This window comes from Siniperca chuatsi, linkage group LG11 (assembly GCF_020085105.1).
Source record: "Siniperca chuatsi isolate FFG_IHB_CAS linkage group LG11, ASM2008510v1, whole genome shotgun sequence".
NCBI lineage: Eukaryota > Metazoa > Chordata > Actinopteri > Centrarchiformes > Sinipercidae > Siniperca > Siniperca chuatsi.
The window spans coordinates 3,665,507-3,691,844 of record NC_058052.1 but is presented as its reverse complement, the minus strand read 5'-3'; the positions used below and the strand labels follow the sequence as shown (position 1 = coordinate 3,691,844).

Genomic DNA, 26,338 nt, shown 5'->3' with positions numbered 1-26,338 from the left:
GAAGAATAATAATTCCTTGCATGCCAATAGGGCCCTAATTACAGTTCCTGGTTGATACCATGCAATCCAGTGCAATAAACATTACCAAAGCAGCTATCATGATATATCTACTGTAACATATATTCGTGAATACTTCCTATTTAAAATGAGAAATCCGCTGTACAAAGAAAAGCTGCATACTCCTATAAAATTATTGTTGCCATGAAATTAAAGCATAGCAGAGAATACTGAATGTAAATTACAGAGTTTATGTCACCCTTCACATTACCACGCTTTCCAGTGCGATAAATATCAATGTTTTTTCTTTACTATACTGTTGCAGTTTAAAGTATGTTCTATATGCAGTAGCTTAGCTAGCATCCATCAAATATTGGCAGTCTTAGTGTGTTTCTCATGTGGAGCAACATTGATCGGTATCTTAAAACAGCATAATTTGCCAATTTGCATGTCAACTGGCAAAACGTTTGACAAATTTGTCCATATCAACCACTCGTGCATTTCTTGTTTCAGTGCTTAGAATTCCAAGGTTGCTCAAAAGGTCATTGTCCATTGTTGTTCTCAGGTGAGACTATATCAGTTTTAGGGCAGAGAAACTTCTCGCACATGAGGCACTGCTAACTGGTGATGACTGCAATCTTCAAAAGCCTGGATATCTCATGAAGAACGTCTTTGAAAGACCCCAGACTACAAACTCAAGGCTCAAGGTGTAGATGGTGTAATGGCAAGAACAAACGGACTCTGATATAATAACATACAGATGCTAAACAAAATTGTTTGACGTCAATACTTGATCTGTGTATGATTGTTTGGACTGCGTGATGAGAACAGTACATAATGATGAGATGGAACTACAAAACATCCTAATGACTGTTATGTCCAGACTTCAGGGACACTCTTCTCCCTGGGTTGAGGAGCCTGACCCCGAAGACTGGATAAATAACTGATGCTGATCTGTAATCATTCAGAGCAGATTATACTGATACTTTTGTTTGTATGCTTTTGTTGCTGTGAGTCCGTCTGCAGACGCTTGAAGTAAACCTACAGAAAGACAAGTGATTGCCTTGAGTGTTTCTTTATTCCGCAGAAATTGCCACAATTTGGCATTGTCGGCGTTTTCACTCGTGTGAGAGGACTTGGGCGCTCGGAGCGGCAGGTTAAGACCGTGCACGGCTAAGAGTCTGGGACTCTTTACCTCAACCTCCGCGGTAAGGAAGGGTAGAGACGAGGGGGCCTGCTGCCCTGAGTGTCCGAGGCTCGCTCACCGCTGTGAAGCAGTGAACCTAGTGGCTGTGGCAGCACTCTATTTCTGGTGAGTTTATTCAAGGGGGCCCGGGGTATACCGATTGTCGCTACCGTGAGGGGTGTGCGTGACAGATGTATTTTTGTTTTCTTTTGTTTTCTTTCCAAGAGCCTCTTGACTTGATGGACCTCATGTTTCAGGTCTTCCAAATTGGAATCGTAAGCTTCTGCAAAGACAAACAAGCTTTTCTCAGAAAAGTGGTGCTAATAGGGTGCAGGGCTTGAATACCTTTCATTACTTTGCAGTTCTTCTTGGAGAAGTGCCTCTGTAACTCACTGACCATGCAATCTAATATGGGGTACAAGATGCTTTGATGAAAGCTATCAATATCAACTGGTTAAATTCCTACGCCCACCCAGTGTAGACGCGATGTCTCTTTTGCGCCATTGGAACACTTACACTGGCACACTTTTTTGGCAAGTACTCTCCACCTTAGTCCAGAGCTCCTCAAAAGCATCCTTATCTCTGTAGCGTTGCAGTGTATCCAGTAAGACATGCATAAGTTCGACTGCGCTTGCCAGGTCAAGAGATGGCAATTGCAGCACATCTGACAAGAACTTTGTAGAAGTAGACCCCATGCATCGACTGCCCTGTCCCCACTGCTCTCATGTGTGATGTCCTGAAGTATGACCGAAGTATCAGCTTGTTGGAAGTCGAAAAGACTCTAATGAACAGCTCCATCATAGTAATATCTTAGAACAAAAGATAGCTGTTCCCAGGGCTCAACACTAACTTTTAAAAGTGGTTGCCAAAACTGAAAATATGTTGCCATTTTCAGTCACCTTATATTTTAGTATAATTAAGATACTATGCAGTTATACATCAGCTTAATAATGAAAATGTGACATAAAAGAATGTCTAAAAGCTTTATTACAGGAACCAAACTAAATTCTTCGTTTGTGTTTTATCTGAATTAGAATTTGAATCTTAAGCGTTAAGGCATAAGGCTTCCGGGAATTGACAGCCCGCACGATGAACAGATGGTTAGTGGGTAAATGGCATGGTGGTTGAAGAGAAGATGGATCCGGACTGTAAGGACGGGCGGCCTAACAAATGGCGGACTTTTGTGACGTGCTTCCAGGCGTTGGCAGGCTAACAACAGACACCCTTGGATGGTCTGACCACTTCCCTGTGTGTGTCCCTGGGTGTCTCCAAAAGTACAGCTGTAGGCTACCGGTAAGCTACGCTGTGTCTCTTTGAAGTGTTTTTTCTTTTGATAAGCATGCAAGTAGGCAGCGGTGGGGAGAAAAAAAAATACTGGGAGAATCGGTTGCCAATTTCTCAGAATGGTTGCCAATGGCAACCTGGCAACGGTTACTGTCGAGCCCTGGTTCCTTTTTGCTAAGGTTCTTTCTGACTTTCTTTCACTTCCTTGATTATGTCACTGCGTACCATCTCAGCCAAACAATTGAGAATTTCAGTTCGAAGGACCTTGCTCATGTGTTTTGCATTGCCACTTGCAATGCATTTCTGTATTTGAGAGTCGTGTTTTGCTATTTTCTGCAAAATTGCTAAGAAATTGCCTCTGTTAAGCAACTCCTCAGATTCTCTATGGCCTCTCTGCGTAATTTTCTGAGTGGCAGTTAGCAAGAGTACATCTGCAACAGTTTTTATGTATTTATGGTTCTCTTCTGTTTTCTTTTGCCTCTCCTTTATGGCATGGAGCATGGAAGAATTGGTTTGCATAACCCTTGTGTGTTCGCTCTATGCATACATAGCACTGGTATGTTCCTTGGACTTTGCATGAAGCTTATAGCCATGGAGGTAGACGCGACTCTGCTTTGGACTGTGAAATGTCTGGAATGGTAAACAAAATGTCGAAAATAAACTACAACAAGGATAAATTATAAATGTACTGCTAATGACCACATTATTTGCATATGTTTTTTTTCAAACCATTCAATCATGAAGCTGACAACATATTGTACAGTACCCTCCTGAATTTTTGGATTCTTGATGAAAATGAGCTAAACATGTTGTAAAAATTAACCCAAATAGAAGCAATTTTTGCGCTTAGACAAATTTAATCTTAATAGAGAGGTTTTGACACAAATATTGCTTGTGCTTTTTTATTTTTACAACCTTTTTGGTTTATCTTTACCAAGCATGCTGATAATTCTAGGGGGCACTGAACAATATAACAAGGACACACAGTGTCATAGATGTGAAGCATTCTTGCAAAGATTGAATTAGTCTTACACAAAGTGCCTGTGAGCTGCCACTAGGTGCAGAGTGGCAAAGTGTGAGTGAATGAATGAATACTCATACAAACATTTCTGGTTGGGCATGACTGGTGGTGCTAAATCTTCTCTGCAAACAGGAAATACATGAGAATGACGTGAAAGGATAGTATCATTTGTAGAGCATAAATGTGAACACTATTTAAAACAGTGGACAAAGTTAACTTGCTTTAAGATTTTTTTTCCCCCTCTGTTTTCTCTTATCATCCTCCTCTGTCGTGAAAGTTACATAGTGCAGTCTTAACTGTCTATTGTGCAGTAAATTGTGTACTATCTCCAAGCAATTGTTGGGCCACAGTGTTTGTGCTCTGACCTGATACTGGGTCTTGCTCTGTGCTGCTCTATGTCTGACCCTGGTCCTCATCAAACTCGGTCTGACCTGACCCCGGGCTCTGATTGGGAGTTTGTTTTAAAAGAAAAAGGTTTGGATGTGTAACACTGGTAATTTTCTTTTCGACATGCCTCTTATCTCAGTCTTGTGATGCTCAAACTGACTGAAATTGTGCAACAATGTTCATAGTTTGACAATGTGTTAGACTCAGATTGTTAGGTATGAGGTTGTGGCAGACTGTCTCAGGTTGTAGTCCTGGTTGTACACGTTACACATTGTAGCCTAATACAGTGGTTCTCAACCTTTTTGGGCCCAAAAGTCAAACCAGAATCACAAGGCACACCAACTCACGGTAATCAATTATGCAGATTGTCTCAAATGTCATGATTATATTGTCATTAGAGATATTTCCCCTATATGGCACACTGACAAATGATTCAATCTAATAGGCAGCAATGGCATCACTCATCAAAAATCTGTAGGCCTATTTATATGAATCAGTACAAGACCTTGCAAGACAAGTATGCTACACATTATTGTTCAGATTAAATATGAACAGCAAAAATAATTATGATTATTATGATGACAATGTATTTGGGGATGATAGGCCCCAAATCATAAGGCCTATGACTGATGCAGTAAGAAAACGATGCCTTGTTAACGTGCAATCAGATTGTAGAAACCTAGATGAGAGCACAGTGCAATGTCAACAATAGCACATGCAGCTTCTATGTGGAAGTAATAGGTATCTGATTAACAAGTGCAGATATTGTACAGTATTTGTATTTATCTCTTATCTGGATTAAACAAGTGGCATGTTCATATCACCTGCACCTGTAATAATCAGAATCCAGAATTTACAGACTGTGGAGAGGAGGGGTGTGGACTTTGGGCAACAGACATCAAAATAAATGGGGAGGGAGAGAGCCAGCAAACATATACAGCTCTGGTGATACAAAATAGACTGGATAATCAGAGTAGGCCTAATCAGGACAGAATTAGTGGACTGGAGGAAATAAAAAAAATGCTATTAACGTAGCTGTCTCATTAGTCTCACAACTTCAGGGAGGGAGGGAGATGGAATTACCTGAATCTGCTGCGCAGCTAATGTTATCTGTGGAAGGGATACTTTGTTTTCAAGAGCCTCTTCAGCTGACTTGGCAGCACTGTTTGCATCAATTGGCATTAGTGAAGTTAGCTAACATCCACTGCAGATCACTCTCTCGGGTTGAGGGCTATTGACATCTCCAGACAGTCCAAATAACTTAATTTTCATACTGCCAGTTTTTACTCTTGATGTGGACTGCCTTCCTTGTATCACAAAATAGATGAAGTCTTTCATAAGATTTTGCTAGCAGCTCGTTATGTGTGTTCTGACATTTGATATGCAGCTAAATAATTATTCCCCCTCCTGATACCAAAATTGACATGAGAGGACACAGTAGGTATATAAAAAATTATTTGGTTGTCCTAAAATTCCATGGCATACTTGATCGTGCTTCACGGCACACTGGTTGAAAACCACTGGTCTAATAGCTAGCTAACCACTTAGCCTAAGCCAAATAACATAGGCTACAGTGTCAACATTTGCATGCAAACAAATTTCATCTGAGCAGCAGAGCTGACTAGAGCAAAACAGTTTAGAGGCTTACAAATTGCCCTTACCAATTGTAAACTGCACTGTAGCGTTCCACTGAAAACTTGTGTCCTGCTGGGGTCTCAGTAATTGCCTTGCACGTGAGTTGTGTTTTTTAGGCGACTTTATAAAACATACTGCTGACGAAGAAAGTCAACAAAGCAGACACCTACAGGGAGAGAGAAACAAGGGGGGGCAGTAAGAGACAGAGGTGTAGGTGTGAGAGTGCGTGTGTGGGGGAAAGAGAACTGAAGGGAAAGACAGGGTGAGCAGATTAAAGTGGTTTGTGAGTAAAACACTAAAATAAGAGGAGAATTAAGTAGAATTTAAAATGGTGAAATAAGAAATAACCTACTAGAAATAGGGTAATGTATCAATGTATTCTTTCATATGTGTATATATATGTGTATATATATATGTGTATATATATATATGTGTGTATATATATATCTATCTATCTATCTATATATATCTATATATATATATATATATATATATATATATATATATCTATATCTCTATCTATATCTCTATACACACACATATATATATATATATCTATATCTATCTATATCTCTATACACACACACATATATATATATATATATATATATATATATATGTATGTGTGTGTGTAAATTTTTCAATGCACAAATATACCGTATATCGTCAAGAATATCATTATCGCAGAAATACCTTGAAATATTGTGCTATTATTTTAGGGCCATATTGCCAGCCCCTACCAAAGAGTGGAGTTTAATTTGATTTATGTTCTGCCGATAGCAAAATAACTCTCCCCTTAAAGGCAAAGTGGGACATACCAGAGTACAGGCACGGTAGATGCTAGATCACATGGGGTCAATTTTTGGCCAATCTGCAAAGCCGCAAGTAGTCATTATTTTTTTTTTACCTTAAAAGTTGTTTATAAGTCTATCCCTAAATAAATTTTCCTAAATTTCCAAATGTCAATTTATCCAGTTTTTAAGCTCCAACATGATATTGAACTTCTTGCCGTAACAATGTGTAATATCTATTAGCCCCGGGGTGCCAAAAGCCTGTGCCCCCCAGCTATGTGGAGTCCTTCAACCTGAGCCTGAGTCTTCAAAGGGTCCCTATTCTGTGGAAGATATCTTTCCTCATTCCTGTGCCGAAGATGCCGTGTCCCAGTGGCTCCAAGGACTACAGACCAGTGGCACTGACCTCCCACTTAATGAAGACCCTGGAGAGTCTAGTGCTGTAACAGCTGTGGCCCATGGTCAGACCCCTCCTGGATCCCCTTCAGTTCGCCTACCAGCCCCGGCTGGGAGTTGAGGATGCCATCATCTTCCTGCTGAACCGCATCCACACCCACCTGGACAAGCCGGCAAACATGGTCAGGATCATGTTTTTTGACTTCTCCAGTGCTTTCAACACCATCCAGCCAGCCCTGCTGGATGAGAAGCTGGCAGCGATGCAGATGGATACCCCCTCGTGTCCTGGATTGTACAACCTTATCATACTTTAGCAGTTACCTAGTGTTTCTGTAGTGGTGACAAAACATTAAAAATATAGGCTACATACAATATTTGCAGTTTGAGTAAAACTGATGTTCCCTGCGCACTCCAGGTAAAATATTATGCCTAACTCCCTGACATTAACAATCTGACATTAACAATTCCTTACATGTCCGCAAAAACACATAACTCTAGAAACACAAGATAAAAGGCGTCATTTGTCGAGAGTCGTCTTGTCAATTTGGCATCAGTAAAATCCATAAAGATGAAATGTATTTCCGTCCTTACATACTTTCCTTACTTCACATTTTGGATTTTGTCGCCTCAACTCGCTACCAGCCTCTGTTGTTTAGCTGCGCTATTTTAGTGGGAGAAGACCATGGGAATGAGAGGCGAACGTTTCAAAAATTAAGATCTCTCACTAAAATACAGGATGGTTGGTGGATCAGATACGCACCAAATTAAACACCAACTCATAAAACTGTTAATTCACCGTCTATCGTGTGTGTATGCGAGACGGTATTTGAGGAGTTTTTTTCGGTTGTTACCAAAGTAATTATCCAGTTTGCTGCTTAATGTTTGGTGCTGGAGAGATACAGTGACTGCAAGGTTTCTTTCTATGATTTCAACACGAATTTGTGGTTCATAAGGTACGTTAGCATTATCAGGGGGAAAACAGTGAGTTGATTGCGTCCTTTCAGATTTTAATGCATCAAAGACGCAGGACACGTGTGTCCTTGTCTCCTGATTGCCCCCAATCTGTTAACAGCAGCTTTATGTCTCACCCTCAAGAGTCTGTTCATAATCAAATCATAAGGACACACACACACACATTCAGTGCTCGGTTATGATGAATGAGCAAATCTAAGCAAGGGTCACTTAGTTTGTCTGTTGGCCCTGTAATGTACTAGATCTAGCTGTGATTAAACATTAGGAGCTATTTTCTATCTCACGCTCTCTCTCTCGCTCTGTCTCTCTCTAATCTTTCTCTCTCTCTGTCGCTCCTTTGCTCCCCAAATATGCCCTGGCTAATTCATCACCCAGCCCAAAGCCTATTTTAGCATCCACCATCTGTATTTTGGGATCCTCGCATGGCTCCGAGAGACAGATAAAAAGAGGACGAGTTAGAGTGAGGGGTCCATCCCTGGACCCCTGAGTGTGACTATTGTATAAGATTCTGTAGATCTGCTGTTGTCATAGTTAGTGTACCATGGGGAATGTCTATCAAGAACATTAACAGAAACAGACACACATACAGCAGCATTCGTAAACACATTACTGGCGATTTTGAAGTTGCGGCGAATATTACTGTATAAGTTAGCACTATCGTAGAAAAGGTTTCAGTCGTAGTCATCTGGACACTGTTTTCAGAATCAATACGTTTCGGCTCCCATCCGGAAGTCATTCTCAATTGTGAAAAAAAAGCTTAGCTATTAACAGATACTCAGGCAGATTCCTTCCTGAGGGCAGGGCTTATGTAACACAGAGTAGCTTAAATTTCCAGTTCCCGTCCAATTTTTTCACAATTGGACGAATGAGGGACGAATGAGGGACTACACCGTCTTATAAGTGAGCACTACATTACAGCCACCTATGAAAAAAGAAATTGGATCCGTTGTTAGTCGAACACAACGCATGCACACATACGTGAACCAGTTAATTTGAAAACCATTTTGGACATAACACCAGCGAGAGCAGAGGGGACTTTCGTTTAACAACAAAGCCAGCTGAGCTTGGATTGCAGTATGAAGTGCCACAAAAAGCAACACGAAAAAACTTTCCCACCAACTACTCTGGTTATTTAATTAGCTTCAAATGAGGTTTAATGTTCACACAATTTCTCTTGACTGTCCCTCAATATTACAACATTAGCCCAACATCGTAGTAGACGCTAGTCACATTAACCCCGCAACATGCTAACACCAAGTTCAACAGGCTAACCCGCAAAATATACAGTAAAGCAACAAATAAATGGCTAAACTTACAGCATCCAAGTTTAAAGTGGGTATTGAGCCATCTTTGAGCTTTAGTTTTGAAGGGAATCCTGCTTTGCATTTGAGAACGCAGTCCGAAGTAAAATGGTTAACTTAGCGCACACACATAAGAGTTTTCCGGTTGTTGTGGGCACATTTCTATCAAAAATAAAGTTAATCCACTGGGTCTTTACTTCCTCGGATGGTGGGAGTAGATGAAGACTTTTGTGTTGGTTTTTGCAGCGAACAACAGAGAAATTGGCATGCTTTGCCTGTAATGTTACCTTCCACATCTTCGTGTTACCGGAGTCGGTGTAAGCGGGGAAAATAGTAGTTACTGGATGTAACTCCAGTTCTGGGAGTTTGTGTGTAGCCCTCTACCTGCATGTTAAAGCCACAGTAGAGCACATTAGTTATAATATGCTAAAACATTTATCACAATGACGGTGATGAAACCAGTATACCGCCCACCCCTAGTTGTGGGTTGCCAGGTTGCGACAGATGGGTTGAAATTGTATGTAGTGTGAGGATTGTGTATGTAGATTGTGTTTCATCGACGATCTGGCAACTTGGGTGACGTCAGACAAACACCCAAGACTTGAATCCGTGTATGATGGTTATGAAGTTTGAGGGCCATGCAAATTATGGGAGTTTCCCGGGAGCAAAGATGCCCCAGAGGTAGATCCCTATGCGGCTAGCTACTATTGTAGCTAATCAAAAGGGCTAATCCAAACTTTCAGTAGCAGTGAAAGACAGGCATTTGAAATTATTAATGTAAAATTGACTATTTTATTATTTTTATTAATCTGCAAATTATGAACTTAATTAATCGTTTGGTCTAAAAGGGGTTTTCAAACTGTGGTGTGCCTCCTTGTGGTGAATGGAGGGAGAGATGTGAGGCTAACACTGCGTGAGGTGAAAGGGACAATGCTGGTCATCTAGGGGCATGCTGGTCTTCTAAAAACAACGTGAAGTTAGTTTGGCTCATTTATCAACAAACATACTGGCAATTAAGGTACTCTAAACCCCTTAGCATCTGAATGCTGCAAAATTGTCAAAAATCTAACTCCTTTGAATCAAGAATATCATTATCTCAGTTTTATGTCCAATAAATGTCCATAAATCTGCTTGGAAGTTATTGAAAAAAGATGCTCCTTATAACTTCAGAACTTGCCTGAGAATCATCAGGTTTTTTAACTTTTCTTCAAGTAATGCAATGTTGTCTGTGAGTACATTGAGTACATTGCAACCAGTAACTGCTAGGTAATTCAGCATGCTTTTAATGGTGCCATTTTGCCAAAATGTAAATGTATTTAGGCTAAAACAAATGGGCGCAAGTTGGCCAACAGTGTCAGAACTTAAAAACCTCTGGTCTAAAAAATGTCCATTACAATTTCCTAGTGCTCAAGATGATATATTCATCTTGTTTTGTCCAACCAACGCTCAAAAACCCAAAGATAATCAGGGTACAATGATATAAAACAGAGAAAAGCAGAAAATGCTTTCAAGAAGCTGGAACCATCAAATGCATTTTTGCTTGAAAAATAACTCAAAAAATTAATAGTTGGTGGTTAATTTACTTTCTATTGTCTAATCGATTAATCCACTAACCATTTCAGCAGATGTGGCGAGTGCAAAGTTAGCATGAAGAGAACACATTCTGACTATGGAATCTTATTCATGAGAATAAAACCCAGGTTGAAAAATACTGAAAACTTATGTAATTTTATGTTCCTGGAGACAATAAAGCTCATACTTACTGCAATTTTAACTCTCACAATCATTGTTTCTCTTAGCTAACCACAGTCTTGGCATTGTCAAATTTTCAGGTTTTTAAAATTATGTCCCACTGCTGTCTCAAGCTGACCTGTAGACCCTGCAGCTATATATATATATATATAGAAAATAAAAGCATTGTAAAATTCCTCATTAAGCATTTGATTGAGGATTCTGGCAAAGAACTACCATACCTCTCATCGGCCTTCTACATTCTGCCTTTTTTTACAGAGTAGTCCCTCCCTGTACATTAGAAATGGAACAGACCTTGTCCATATTGATAGATAGATGGTGCCACGGATGGCTGCCTCGGCATGTTGGTGCGCATTGTTTTGTTTTGTTCGGAAATCTCAAATCCATCGGCAATGACACCACTCTCATTGGGCTCATCTCTAGTGGGGATGAGTACGCCTACAGGTGGGATATTGACCATCTGGTGACTTGGTGAAGTCGGAACAACTTGGCGCTCAACACTCTGAAGACAGTGGAGATGGTAGTGGATTACAGAAAGAACCCAGCCCCACCCAACTCCCTACCCTGTGTGACTCCCCAGTTGACACTGTGGAGTCCTTCCGCTTCCTGGGCACCATCATCAACATCCAGCAGAGGAGAAGTTCAACCGGCCAAAGACAATGGTGCACTTCTACACCATCATCATTGAATCCATCCTCACCTCCTCCATCAACATCTGGTAAGCTGCTGGCACTGCTAAGGAAAAGGGCAGTCTACAGCGTATCATTCGCTCTGCAGAGAAGGTGATTGGCAATCTGCCATCCCTCCAGGACCTGTATGCATCCAGGACCCAGAGGTGTGCAGGAAAGATTGTGCCTGACCCCTCCCACCCCAGACACAAACAGTTTAAGACACTCCCCTCCAGCAGGAGGCTCTTGTCCATCAGCACCAAAACCTCACAACACAAGAAAAGTTTCTCTCATCTGCAGCTGGCCTCATCAACAAGGCCTGGAACCCCCACTAAAACTGACTAATTATTAAACATTTTATTGTCAATTTTATATTTTATATTGCTTCTTGACTTGTATTACTATATACAAAGTTAAGTCTTTGGCTCACTTTGATCGCTCGATTTTGTTTTTGAATATGTTTTTTAGCCACAAGCTGTCAATGAAAGAATGTCAATGAAGCTCCCTGACTGACAGCAAGCAGTAAATCCAAACTAACCAGAGTCTAGTTTCTCAAATTTTTATGCTAGTTTCTCTGTACATTTCAACAGTTATTCAAGTTGTATCTTCTTTAGGACAAGAATGTCCGCATGAACAATCTTGAACCAATAATCATTCTTAAACATTCTTTATTCTTTCTCAGGAAGATAAACATACTTTTTTTTCCTTGGAGACATAAGCCCACAACCACTGACCCCTATGTATGGGTCCATATCTTACCTGCAAAACTGGAAAATACCAATTTAATGTGCTTTATCTCTGAATTCTCTGAGTGGCTCTCGTTGGCTGATGATAATGACACAGTTGGATGTGTGATTGAGCTCTGCAGGCTAATGCCTGCAGGGCCCTTTTGTTCCCCTGACCAATGCAAACACATTCACAGTGCTATTCACCTGCACTTAGCAGGGCCAGATGAACCCACTACACCTTTAATTACTCCAATCAGATTAATCGAACTCTTAGGTGACTCTGAGTGAAATTTAACAATCTGTGTGTCTGTGTTTGTATGTGTGTGTCTGTGTGCCTATGTGTGTGTGAGACAGTTGGAGAGAAGCTTATTATGTTAGAGATTAGAAAGGCCATTCCTATTGAAAAGACAAATATGCTGAGGACATTAATCTCCTTGCTGGAAAGATAATGAATGAAACTCTCCTTATCTGCAGCCTGCTCTTAATTCACAGAACTCACTGTTTAATAGGCAGTCTGGCTGCCAGAAGCTGTTCTATTCATGTCTGGCTGATTGTAAGTTTATTTTCAAGTGGCATATATATATTGTGTGTTATGTGCTAAAGACAGGAGAATAACAAACAAAATGACTTGGCTGAATTCGGACTAAGGAATCTAATCCAGTCTAGAATCAGAGGGTGAAGCAAACCCTGTGACTCGCGGCCCGTTTGGTTGGGCACACTACCGATGGTGAACTGTACCTGGGAAGGACAAAGCCAGAGGAGAGACTGGTGGAGACCCGTAGCGTTGCTGACGTGAAAATCAGTTATCCGACGTGGGTATAGGGGTGAAAGACTAATCAAACCATCTAGTTGCTGGTTCCCTCCAAAGTTTGCCATAGGGCACTCAGAGTCTTACAGGTGTGGTAAAGCCAATGCTTGGGGACAAAACAATTTTGAATTCTTAAACTTAAACTTTAAAGTGGGTTCTTACCCATTTTAAGAATAGGTTGACCATTTGTGAAATCCAAGTCTTTTGGTAAGCAGAACTGCTGCGGGATGAACAGAATTCCGGCTTTATGGAAACATGGTAGTCTCCTTGGTAATGTAAAGATACTATAGATTTGTGTTATTAGTTTTAATAATTTCATTGTTGTTTCTGAGAAATCATGTTTTTATGTCAGTTTAGGTTCAGGTTTGAATGTAGGTCACCCGCTTTTTTGGCAGCGCTTAGAGCCCAATACACAATCACTGTAGTTAAGTGTGTGAAACAGAAGAAAATAGACTTGAAGTGTAAAAATACGCTTCGGGTTTTGTATACATGCGTATAGCGCGAGTGACACATGATGCCGTTACAGAAATGTTTCTTAAGAGTTTGTTTCTTGACTTCTGTCTTTAAGTTGGTATGTACACAGGCTTGTACTTTTGACTACAAAGAAGCAGATATTTTCTAATTCTATCTTTTGTATTGATGATTCAGTCCTTGGATCCAAGCCTTGGAAGTACTCCAACTGCCAGTCAGCCAAGTGGTCACACCAACACTAAAAACAGCAACATCTTGAAGAGGAAAACAAGTTAAATTCAATCAAATTGCTGTAATCAAAGGATTTGCTCATAGAGGCAAAGTAAATCCGCAGAAATCTTTTGTGTTCAACTTTGACAAACTTTGACATGTGAATTCTCACTGTTGACCAATGGCAGACCGTCTTGACAGTGCTGACCCTCAAGGGAGTGAAGAGTCTGCATTTGAGAGACAATGGAGGCCGCTACCATATTAGCCATGTTACACTATCCACTGTTATACAACGCTGCTCTGCTGGAGTATAAACTTCCACAAAAGCGACATGGTTTGCAGTCAGTGAGACAGGATGGTAGAAATACAGTGGGTACGGAAAGTATTCAGACCCCTTTAAATTTTTCACTCTTTATTTCATTGCAGCCATTTGCTAAAATCATAAAAGTTCATTTTATTTCTCATTCAGGTCAAAGGAACTGCCCAAGGAGCGCAGAGACAGAATTGTGGCAAGGCACGGATCTGGCCAAGGTTACAAAAGAATTTCTGCAACACTCAAGGTTGGCAGCACAGTGGCCTCCACAATCCTTAAATGGAAGAAGTTTGGGATGACCAGAACTCTTCCTAGACCTGGCCGTCCAGCCAAACTGAGCAATCGTGGGAGAAGAGCCTTGGTGAAAGAGGTAAAGAAGAACCCAAAGATCACTGTGGCTGAGCTCCAGAGATGCAGTAGGGAGATGGGAGAAAGTTCCAGAAAGTCAACTATCACTGCAGCCCTCCACCAGTCGGGGCTTTATGGCAGAGTGGCCCGACGGAAGCCTCTCCTCAGTGCAAGACATATGAAAACCTGCATAGAGTTTGCCAAAAAACACATGAAGGACTCCCAGACTATGAGAAATAAGATCCTCTGGTCTGATGAGACCAAGATTGAACTTTTTGGCGTTAATTCTAAGCAGTATGTGTGGAGAAAACCAGGCACTGCTCATCACCTGCACAATACAATCCCAACAGTGAAACATGGTGGTGGCAGCATCATGCTATGGGGGTGTTTTTCAGCTGCAGGGACAGGACAACTGGTTGCAATTGAAGGAAAGATGAATGCGGCCAAGTACAGAGATATCCTGGAAGAAAACCTCTTCCAGAGTGCTCAGGACCTCAGATTGGGCCGAAGGTTCACAATGACCCTAAGCACACAGCTAAAATAACAAAGGAGTTGCTTCGGAACAACTCTGTGACCATTCTTGACTGGCCCAGCCAGAGCCCTGACCTAAACCCAATTGAGCATCTCTGGAGAGACCTGAAAATGGCTGTCCACCAACGTTCACCATCCAACCTGACGGAACTGGAAAGGATCTGCAAGGAAGAATGGCAGAGGATCCCCAAATCCAGGTGTGAGAAAGTTGTTGCATCATTCCCAAGAAGACTCATGGCTGTACTAGCTCAAAAGGGTGCGTCTACTCAATACTGAGCAAAGGGTCTGAATACTTATGACCATGTGATATTTCAGTTTTTCTTTTTTTTAAAAAATTTACATAAATGTCTACATTTCAGTATTTTTTTCTGTCAAGATGGGGTGCTGAGTGTACATTAATGAGAAATAAAATTTACTTTTTTGATTTTAGCAAATGGCTGCAATGAAACAAAGAGTGAAAAATTTAAAGGGATCTGAATACTTTCCGTCCCCACTGTACATCTCTTGAATAAACAGTGTGAACTTACTGTCTGGTTATCCACTGAGCTAGCTCCAGCTTGGAGAGCTATTGTAAGCTAGCAGGCTCCTGGTTAGCTAATATGTTATTGGTTAGCTTGTAAGCTACAGAAGTTCACCAAGTAGTCCTGCAAGTAGTCACTATGTCACCAGAACCAGAACCACCTATTTCATGACAGAAGCTCAAAGCAGAAAGCACAGTATTCTTTCATTTCACATTTTAGTCAACACAGGCTAAGTGCAGGTATAAATCATATACCTGCACAAAACATGTTTCAATGAGGCTGTGCTATAGTCATGTTGAGCTTTGTCCAACTAAGATCATTTTTGTGCTTTGTTCATCTCAAACCTCTTGGTGCAGAGAATGCACCATACACTTCCTCCAGTCCATTTTTAGACAATTTAGGCAAATACACCCTGATTACATAACTGTCTTGTCTGAAGTCGTTTCTGCATCTGAGAGACAGTTTGTACTGAAATGTGTGTGTGTGTGTTTTGCCTGATTTATACACATAAAACATTTCTACAGTGATAATCCTCCTCTCTCACACACACACTCTGCTGCTTTTGCTGCTCTGAAGCTCATACATTATTTGGTCTGTGCTGCAGTGTGAAGGAGAATTCATGCAGTAAGTCTTTGTAGTGAGGAAGTGCACATTTCTTCAGGTTGTAGACCTGGATGTTTCTTGCATCATGTGTGTTTTATTGACACAGGGAACATGATACTTATGTAATACGTTCACACACTGTGACATAAGTGACCACGCGGTTGCATCATAATTAAATTTCTGAGTTCTCAGACCATTTTCACAATTGAGAATGACTTCGGGAGCCGAAACGTCTTGATTCTGAAAACAGTGTCCAGATGACTACAACTGAAACCTTTTCTACGATGGAACACTCCTGGACGAATGAGGGACTACACCATCAGTCAGATACGTCATTATAACTATAAATTGGAAATGTATTGTTATTATTATTATTATTAACATACGTATACTAAGGCTATCAAAGTTGTTTCACATATGAACATAACAAATGTAAAGCACAATCTGCCATTAATTGTGTAAAAAAATCACTGTTAAACTAAAGGCATCACCAGCTTTCCATATCTTGGCTCTCACTCTTTCAAGATCATGCAAGAGCCTTTGTACAATAGCTTGCTAGTTTTTTTAGCACAAATATTCTATTGTGGTATCATGGCAGAAGGTACCTCAGCCTGATGGTAGATTAGTACTCCTCCTCCAGGTGGTCCACCCTTCAGTCTATCTCCCTTCAGTCACACTTACATGATCATACCTGCCTTGAATTTGCTGCAGGTAGATATTGGTTTTATCATGACAGCTGGACATTATAACAGAATGTTTACCGCCTTCAAAATGTATTTTGTCTAGTATAAAAGTATAAAAATTGTTCAGTTAAATCTATTTTTAAAAGACAGTTCATGGGTCACATCTTCAGACAGAAAGAGAGATGAGTGAGAGGTGATAGAAACCATCTGAGATGACAGCACCCTAACACACTCACAGCAGGAGTGGCGTCTGATGGTGTCAGCTAAGGAGGCCATTAAGCTGTCACGTTCGTTAAGCGACAATTAACTAAACCCTCTGATGGACTTTGCATATATTGATCTTTTATGTTGGCGTATTTTATACCCATACGCATAATCTAACATAAAAATACATATATGAATATATACACTGCATATATAAATTGATAGTATACAGTATATATTCCCTCTGGAGACCAATGTCATCCTAACACTAAGAGTCATATTGATTTATTGATGGGCAATCACACGGCAAGGCTTGGCTGGTGCGTGTCTGAGAGAGTGAGGTGTGTGCCACGCAGTTCACAGCAGTGCCTACTGAATATTACATGGCTCTTGCTCTGAGATATTGAGTAGATGTGGCTGACAGCTCGCAGATAGTGTTTCTGAATTTCAGTTGGCAGTGTGACAGGTGGGATTTGCAACAGCGCAGTGACTGCTTGACTATCTGGAAAAGTTAATTCTGTGTGGAAAGGTGCTTCCACTGACAGCAGGAACTGAAGGTGTTTTTTTTTGGCGGGAATATACTTTGATTTTATTGAATTTTACATATAGAAAGACTTCAGTGATGTATTGGAGTTTAAACCAGAGGTCCCTGAAATAATGAATAACTACATGGCAAGGTGTAGCATAGGTTTGTGTCACCAGCATCCGCCAGTTGCAGGAAAGCACCATTGATTATTATCTCCCTATTCACATACTTGGTCACCTTGTGTGACTGCAGACATTCTGTTATGCTTCCTGTCAGGATTGTGGTGGTGTTGTACAGTTCTGGGACTCCTGAAACATGATCTTTTTGTCCATCAGGGATTGCACTCAGGTTCCAGCTATCCATGACAACGAGCACTGTTTACATGTAGATTGAAAAGGTGACAGCGCTACGTTTTACAAATGTTTGTCACTTGCAAATTCCTCTCATATGTTTATGCATGGGTTGCAAGTATGGCATTTGTTTTGATTAGTGAAATGTGTCAAAATGAGCAAGAGGAAATAATCTCATGTTTCAAATTATAGTTTGCATGTTGAAAATTGGCTGAAACGGGCCCCTGTCATCTCCTTGGTGGTGCAGTGAAAGGTCCCCAACAAGGTCAGAGTTGAAACTGAATAAACTTTGAGTATGACGATGAGGTGGAAAATCAGAGGGGCACGCAATGCCCAAACACCAAATCTCATGTTGCTGTGACGTTTGGTATATATCTGGGAATACAAAACAGATAATCTAAATCACTTTGACAAAACTGAAAATGAGTGCATTTGAAATTTCAGCAATACTCCCTCGTTGCTCAGGAAAACTATGTGGGCACATATCTATGGCAAGTATGATAGATGAAGGTTGAACCAGGTCTCTAAACTGTGATTGATGTTTAAAACACTCAGTTTATGTCATAGTCAGCCACCATACCCTTCCGATCCCTGCATGCTCCTGTGTGCTCTCCTCTCCTTGTGTTTCTTGTGTGTCCTTTGTTCGTCCCAAGATGTGTGTATGTGTGTGTATGTCTTCTGGTCTGGCTCCTTGGTCTCCTGCCTGCTGCTGATCACCGGCTCACCTGACTCCAATTACTCATCAATACCAGGCTCAACCACACTACCAGCGCCATATGATGATGAAGCTAAGCATCTTTGCAAGTATTTCTAGTTGCCTCGTTTTGACTTTGATCTGTTTCTACCTCAGACTTACCCTGTGCCGGTGATTGCAGCTCCCGTCTCCTTCTGGATCACTACCTGCCTGTTTACCTGTCTCTCCTGCTACGCTATCCTTGCCGGCTGGCTCTCTGACTTCTAGCCAAACCTCATGAGCCATAACCTCTCGGACCCAGCCTACTCCACTCCATGGGTCAGCTGCCTGTCTGGGTCTACACATCGCAGCCTGCTCCACGCCACGGATCCACTTCCTGTCCAGGTCCACGCATCACTCTACACGAGCCGGGCCAGTATACGTTTCACCTGTCTCCACTCCTGGATCTTCACTATCCCCCCAGAGCCGGGCTTACTGTTTCCCCTGGGGCCGCTGAGGACAGCGCCGGACCTACCACTCTGGAGAAGAGCCATTCCCAGTTATTCCGTGTAGTTCAAATAAAGATTGACTTTGTCATTTAAACCCTGTATTCTGCATCTTTGGGTTCGCTGATCGTACACTACTACGAGTTTAGGAAATAATCTTACTGTTTGTCTTCATTTTCTCTTCCAAATAAGTTTTACTAACTTGTTTAAAGCCTGTCTGATTGTCTGACTGCTTGTGTTTCATGCCCTATTTCTTCCCAAATCTCAGCAATTAACTTGGTGAGTACCGTGTTATTATCAGAATCAGAAATACTTTATTGATCCCCGAAGGGAAACTCTTTGTTACAGCAGCTCGCCTTTAGGTCAGTGCACACAGGAGAAAGTACTAGCAAAAAATATAATACAATACACTATAAAATACCATAAAAATCAGGTCAGAAAAATTAAGTACCAGGTGGGTATAAGTATAAGATAAAATATGTGTGAAGTACCAAGTGGGTTTACTGGTTGATGATGATAATACAGTATGATAATATAATGTAATAATATAAGTAATAAGTAATAAGCAGTGGTGCATGTACTGTCGAGTTAAGTGTAGCTTATTGAGATTATTAAGATATTGCAGCAGTAATGGAGGTATATAATATCAATAAATAGGAAAAACTAACATAGGAAAACTAAATATTGTACGGGAATATTGCACAATTATTCAAGTATGGCAGAGATGTAATGATCAATGTCCAGTTTAGTGACCTAGGGTCATACAGACTAACACTTAGAGGGAGGAGTTAAAGAGTTTGATGGCCACAGGCAAGAATGACTTCCTGTGGTGCTTTTTGGTGGGATGAGTCTTCCGCTGAAGGTGCTCCTTTGCTTGATCAGCACGTCATGGAGTGGGTGGGAGACTGTCCAAGATGGCATGTAGTTTGGCCAGCATCCTCCTCTCTGACACCACCGCCAGAGAGTCCAGCTCCACTGGACAATGTCACTGGCCTTACGGATGAGTTTGTTGAGTCTGTTGGCGTCCGCTACTTTCAACCTGCTGCCCCAGCATGCAACAGCATACAGGATAGCACTGGCCACCACAGACTCATAAAACATCTTCAGCATTGTCCGGCAGATGTTGAAATACAGGCGGCTCTGGCCCTTCCTGTAAACAGCTTGAGTGTTCTTGGTCCAGTCCAGTTTATTATCCAAGTGTACTCCCAGGTACTTGTAATCCTCCACAATGTCCACACTGACCCCCTGGATGGAAACCGGGGTCGCTGGTGCCTTGGCCCTCCGCAGATCCACAATCAGCTCCTTAGATTTTGTCGCATTGAGCTGCAGATGGTTCTGCTCACACCATGAGACAAAGTTACCCACCACAGCCCTGTACTCAGACTCATCACCACCACTGATACATCCCACCACAGCAGAGTCATCAGAAAACTTCTGAAGGTGGCAGGACTCTGTGTGGTAGCTGAAGTCTGTGGTGTAGATGGTGAAGAGGAAGGGAGAGAGGACAGTCCCCTGAGGGGCCCCAGTGTTGCTGACCACCCTGTCCGACACACAGTGCTGCAGGCGCACGTGCTGTGGTCTGCCAGTCAGATAGTCCACGATCCAGGACACAAGGGGGGCACCTGCATTGCTGCCAGCTTCTCACCCAGCAGGGCAGGCTGGATGGTGTATTATTACAGATAGGAATGATAAAACACGACCAAGGCTGTTACAAACTGGAACTATCCTTTAACTCTAGAAAACTCATAGTAACCTGTGATTGGTATTTTGTTTAGAATTTGTCTGACAGATAGTGTTTTTAAGTTAGACATAAGCAGTATTGACTCCTCCATACTAATTGTCCATGTTACTGCATATTGGTCGGAATCTGATCTCAGCCTGTTCAACAGAAATTGAGATATTCTCACCATTTACCAAAATAGGCAAGACTCAGTTTAAAGTTGGAATGTTTTCTAGTCAACTGCTTCGTCAGATTTCTTGTTGAATTTGCTTTTGCGGACAGTGTGATTCTGACCTGGACACAAGTTACATGACATGGTAATATGAGAGTGCCTCCACTTATCAAAGCATCCAGCGTCGTCTGCCAATTTGCGCTTTGTTTACTTTCTTCCTTTCTGTACAGACACACATTCAGACAGCAGAAGGAGCAATCAACCAAGGCGAAACAATTTTGTCTGACTGATATTGACGCTGGTTTTAATTTAATGCATCATAGCATTAATTCTGTATATAAAATTTAACAAGTAACACAATTTTCAGGAACTATAATGTGAAACAGTACTACATTGCTGGAAAAAAAGTAATGTAAATACAACCCCCAACACCGACTATTATACTCTGCTGAGGTATCACCTCCTCTGTCCAGCTCAACATTCAACATGACGGTGAAACTGTGTTCTGTAGCAGAGAAGTTTTCACACACAGCTGCAAAGTGTGGTACATCGTCTTTGCACATACACTCTAGACTCAAGACACAGCTTGTTCCAGTCTGACTTGTGCATTTTAAAGTAGTAGATAAGTAGTAGCTTACTTGTCAGTAATTTATAGGTTATATGATTATTGGTTATTTGATGGGTAATTATTGATTACTAATATCTACTGATGCAATTTTAGTTTTGCTAAGTCATTTGGTTTTGGGTTTAGAGTTAGCTATCATGCTGAGTGAAGGGCTAGTGTAGTACAATATTTTCATTCAGCATTCATCAGGTTAAGGAAAGAAAGAGTGAATTTAAGGGAAGTAATGGTGTCCCTGCCACAGCAGTGATGTCTAACACAATTTGTGGACTGACTCAGTCAAACAGCAAACTAGGGGCTTATTTCCTTATTGTTATGAAATGAGTAGTGGATGTAAAGAGCCTTTAATAAATCCAGTATAGTGTTGCTACATCAGTACGGAATATGTTGATGACATTAGGTAGAGATATTCATGGTCTCCCAAGGATGACTTCTAGTGATTTTGGTGACCCCTTGACCTGTCATCTAGCACCTTCATCAGGCCAAGATTTCTCCTTGACTAACAGAAGGCCTAGTCATGGACTCATACATAAGACATATCAAAAGCTAATGGACAGATTAGCTCTAAATTTGCTGAGCACATTCATGTTCCCCAGTGGATGAATCCTTTCCATTTTTGACACTGTTTGCTGTCATCTAGTTCCACCATGAAGCCAATTTTGCAACATTGCGCACAATCTATTTCATAATCTAATTGGCATATTGAGAAGAAATTTTGCTGAGCACATTCATGCTCCCAAGCGGATAAACCCTTTTGATGTTAGTAAACCCATAGTCTTTCCTCATGCGGCAACCTCACTAAAAATTGATCTCGTAAATATTTTGTGCATATGTTTTGGCATGTATTGTTAAATTTGTGCAACATTACATAATGTATTAGCCATCAAGAAGATGGCTTTTTTATGTCATAGAAGCATTTTACCATATTGTATGTCAGTTCTACCCTAAACAATCCTGTTTTAGATGCATGATGTTAAAGTTTTCTTTAGATGTTAAAGGTTAAAGGTAAAGATGTTACCTTGTTGTTTTCTCACTTTTAGGATACTGGTAGTTGCTGTGTGACTTTATAGACAGTACTACTGCTTATTGGCGACACATAGGTGACTTTGTTGCTAATTGGGTACGGTGACCTGAAAAGTCAGTCCTGCATCCCATCATACAACAGAAATTGTTCCTTTGATCAACGGAAGTGCCTGAAATACAATGCTAATGTAAAGAGTAATGCAATCATGTATGTACAGTATGTTTATGTATATCTGTGTAGGTATAATGTATGTATTGTATAATAATACATACAAAACCGTAACCTAGATATTGTATGTCCCATGATGAGAAGCCAAGTATGTTAGTATCATGTGAAGCATGTTATAGCACTGTATAGTACGATCCACATGCTCATGGCCTGATTCTTTTCTCTTCAGGGACAAGGTTGTAGCTACCAGTCACTAGCGCGCACACACACATACACACACCCACAGCACTTTGATGACCCTGCACACAGATATACAATATGTAAATACATACACACACACCACACATGCTACGCATAGAAACATACTCTGTCACAGTGATACACAAGGACTCAAGGACGCAAGGAAATGTGCGCACACATATATACTCACATGCACACACACACATGCCTGCCAAGGGTAATGAAGATAAAGTAGCTAATTAAACATGACAGTGAGGAGCGATGGGCGGCCCTGTTATGTGACATTATGGGGTTGGCTTGGACCTATAGACATAGGACTTGGGCCAATATGGGATACTGTGTTCCTGAAAGGGAGAGAAAGGTGGATGGATGGATGTAGTGGGGAGGAAGATGTATCAAAATATATCAAGACATACATGGGTAGAATACTTTTGAGGTTCATTCCAGCTCCCTTGGTGTTTAAAATTCCCCTGAAGCATTATTTTTATACGCTCATCTTGGCTGACTCCATACTGTATAAAATCTGGAGGGAAGTCCAGCAACATACACACACATTCATTCACCTAGTATTTAGTTACCTTTCTGTTTCTCTTTGTATTATTATCTGTTTCTCCCTCTCTCTGTTTCTCTGACTATATTTAAAATTGCACTAATCAATATTTTTATATAAGCAAAGGATCAAATGTGTAATGTGAAAGGAGTCACTCGGAGTGACAAACACAGAGAATTATTACCTAACTCTGCAGTTCCCCTCAGTGTTTGGAACATTTTAGCATCTTTCAGCTCATTGTTTTGGTTTTCTGGCCCACAACTTCTTCTACTGTTTGGTTCCGATTCACAGCTCTCATCAGCATTGCTTCCAGCAGCAGACAGCTGTTTTCAGTGAATAAGTTCTTTTAAACCCACCGTACACGACAGGCAGACAAAACAAAGTGAGGCGGACAAAAACGCAACTCGAAATGAATGCTAATGTTGCTCTGTGTCTGCTGGATGTGTAATAAGCCCCTTTGTTATTAGGGGCTTAATTACTAGTAGCTACACCAAAGATGTACCTGTTTGTCCTGAAACCCAATTTGTCCAACAGATATTGCCAAACACATGATCCACCGCTGGCTGGGCAAAAATATAAAGCAAAAAAAACCCCCCACAAAACATACTATGATCTTTAACTAGACAGTGCTAGTGTTTATCACAAACCTTTCCCATTGGAGGAGGAAAAATACGCAATGCTGAAAACTGTGCATTAGTATGCCTTGTAGCTATTCTAAGGTAGATATGACTTTCAATTGAATAAATATTAACATACAAATTGAAAATGTGCATTTTTACCTATTCACATGATCCTGATCAACATGGCTCACATTAATTTCTACCACATTGAACTGCTACAATAAAGAGCCCGTGGCTACTGATATGAGCCCAAGTGTGTTTACCTGTGTAACTGACAGCGCTGCACAACACATCTGATAGCGTGTGCTTGAAGTTAGTCATTGTTGTGTGTGTGAGTTACTCAGTGTTATGTCATGCATCTCCCCTCACCCCCCCTGCATCTTATCTGTTACGTCACGTCACAATAGTAACCTCTGCGGTGGTGATGCTTTCTGCTTCACTGGACCACCAGCCACCTAAAACACTCACCATGGTCTGTCTGTGTTTGTGTGTAAGTGTGTCTGCACGCATCTCACACAGGTGTCACTATGTTGATTTGTGCCTGTGTGCACTTGTGTGTGTGAGTGTATGCTGTCTAATGGAGCACAGACTCAAATTATTAAGTAATGACAAGAGATAGAGAGGATTCCTGTGGAGTACAGTGGTATGCAAAAGTGTTCGCCCCCTTCCTGATTTATTTCTTTTGCATGTTTGTCACACTTTAATGTTTCAGTCAAAAAATATTAGTATAAGATAAAAATTAGTCAAAGATAACACAAGTAAACACAGAATGCAGTTTTTTAAATGAAGGTTGTTATTATTATGGGGGGGGGGGGAAATCCAAACAACGAAATGAAGACTTTGGAGTGGCCTAGTCAAAGTCCTGACCTGAATCCTATTGAGATGCTGTGGCATGACCTTAAAAAGGCAGTTCATGCTTGAAAACCCTCCAATGTGGCTGAATTACAACAATTCTGCAAAGATGAGTGGGCCAAAATTCCTCCACAGCGCTGTAAAAGACTCATTGCAAGTTATCACAAACACTTGATTGCAGTTGTTGCTGCTAAGGGTGGCCCAACCAGTAAATAGGTTTAGGGGGCAATCACTTTTTCACACAGGGCCATGTAGGTTTGGATTTTGTTTTCCCTTAATAATAACAACCTTCATTTAAAAAACTGCATTTTGTGTTTACTTGTGTTATCTCTGACTAATATTTAAATTTGTTTTATGATCTGAAACATTTAAGTGTGACAAACATGCAAAAATCATTGAAAAATTACAGTAATAATTTAACAGCATCATGCCTCCCCAGAAACAGTGTCCCAGATTTATGCAAATATATTATTATAATAAAGTACATTGTCTGGAAAATCAATTATGAAACTGTTCATTGATAAAATAAGTCTACTTTGGATTAATCCAGCAAATGAAATACCTTACACATCAAAGTATTTAATCACTTAATTGATGCCCAAACCTTATAAAAATCCAATATTGCCATAAAGCAGTCCTGCTCGTTTATCAGCAACACTGGGCACAAGAGTAATATACCAGAGGGGCAATTTGGTTATAGACAGCAGTCAATTAATTATAGATACAAAAAAGGACAGAAATAAATACAAAGAAGAACAAAGGTTAAAGGAACCCTGCGGCTGCCTTTTCACATCTAACTCGGTGAATTAAAGTTTTTTTTTTTTTTAACCAAACCAGAGTTGGTGATTGAACAGTGGAAAGACTAACAAAGACAGTTTTGGTGAGTTTTATTTTGTTTCTGTCCAGTTTCAATTAAGTGTATTTTACGATGATCTGCAAGGTAAAATTACTCTTTTTCTCAATGGTCTGAGATGCTGATGCTCTAGTGCGACATTTAGTGGCAGTGAATATCACATACTGCTCCTTTAAGAACTATTTCATTTAATGTTTATTTGACAGGGACAGATACAGTATACATTGAGAATTGCATAGCAATTATCCAATGCAATATATCACAGCATTTATAGCTACTGCTAATTTCCAATGCCTGTCCCTAGAATGGCCTTTAAAATAATATACAAAACATGTTCACGGACGACAAAGTTAAACTATGTGGTACATTTTGCTGAAGCAGTATGACTTTGTCACAGACACGCCAGGCTCCACCTCATCTCAGCCACACCGTTCCTCCTCACCAGAATACTAATCACCTGCACCTGTGACTCTACACACACCTGGTGGCAATTAGCCACTCCTCTCCATTATAAAACTCCACTCTTCACCTCAGTCAGTGTCCGGTCTCGTTCGCTAGAAGGACAGAGCTACGCCTCCTACCTTCAGTTTACCACGGACTCTACTACGACGCTAGTCATAGTTCCCAGTCATCCAAGAGCTGCTAAACCTTC

General features: G+C 40.8%; 1 protein-coding gene and 1 long non-coding RNA gene across 6 annotated transcripts in view; both read left to right on the top strand.

Moving 5' to 3' along the window:
• Positions 1–26,338, top strand: part of slc24a3 (solute carrier family 24 member 3) — a 134,342-nt gene that overhangs the window by 13,636 nt on the left and 94,368 nt on the right. The window lies entirely within an intron of this gene.
• LOC122884097 lies at positions 891–18,962 on the top strand. The gene is made up of 2 exons (XR_006379809.1): positions 891–1,309; positions 18,537–18,962. It is a non-coding gene; the product is annotated as an uncharacterized LOC122884097 (long non-coding RNA).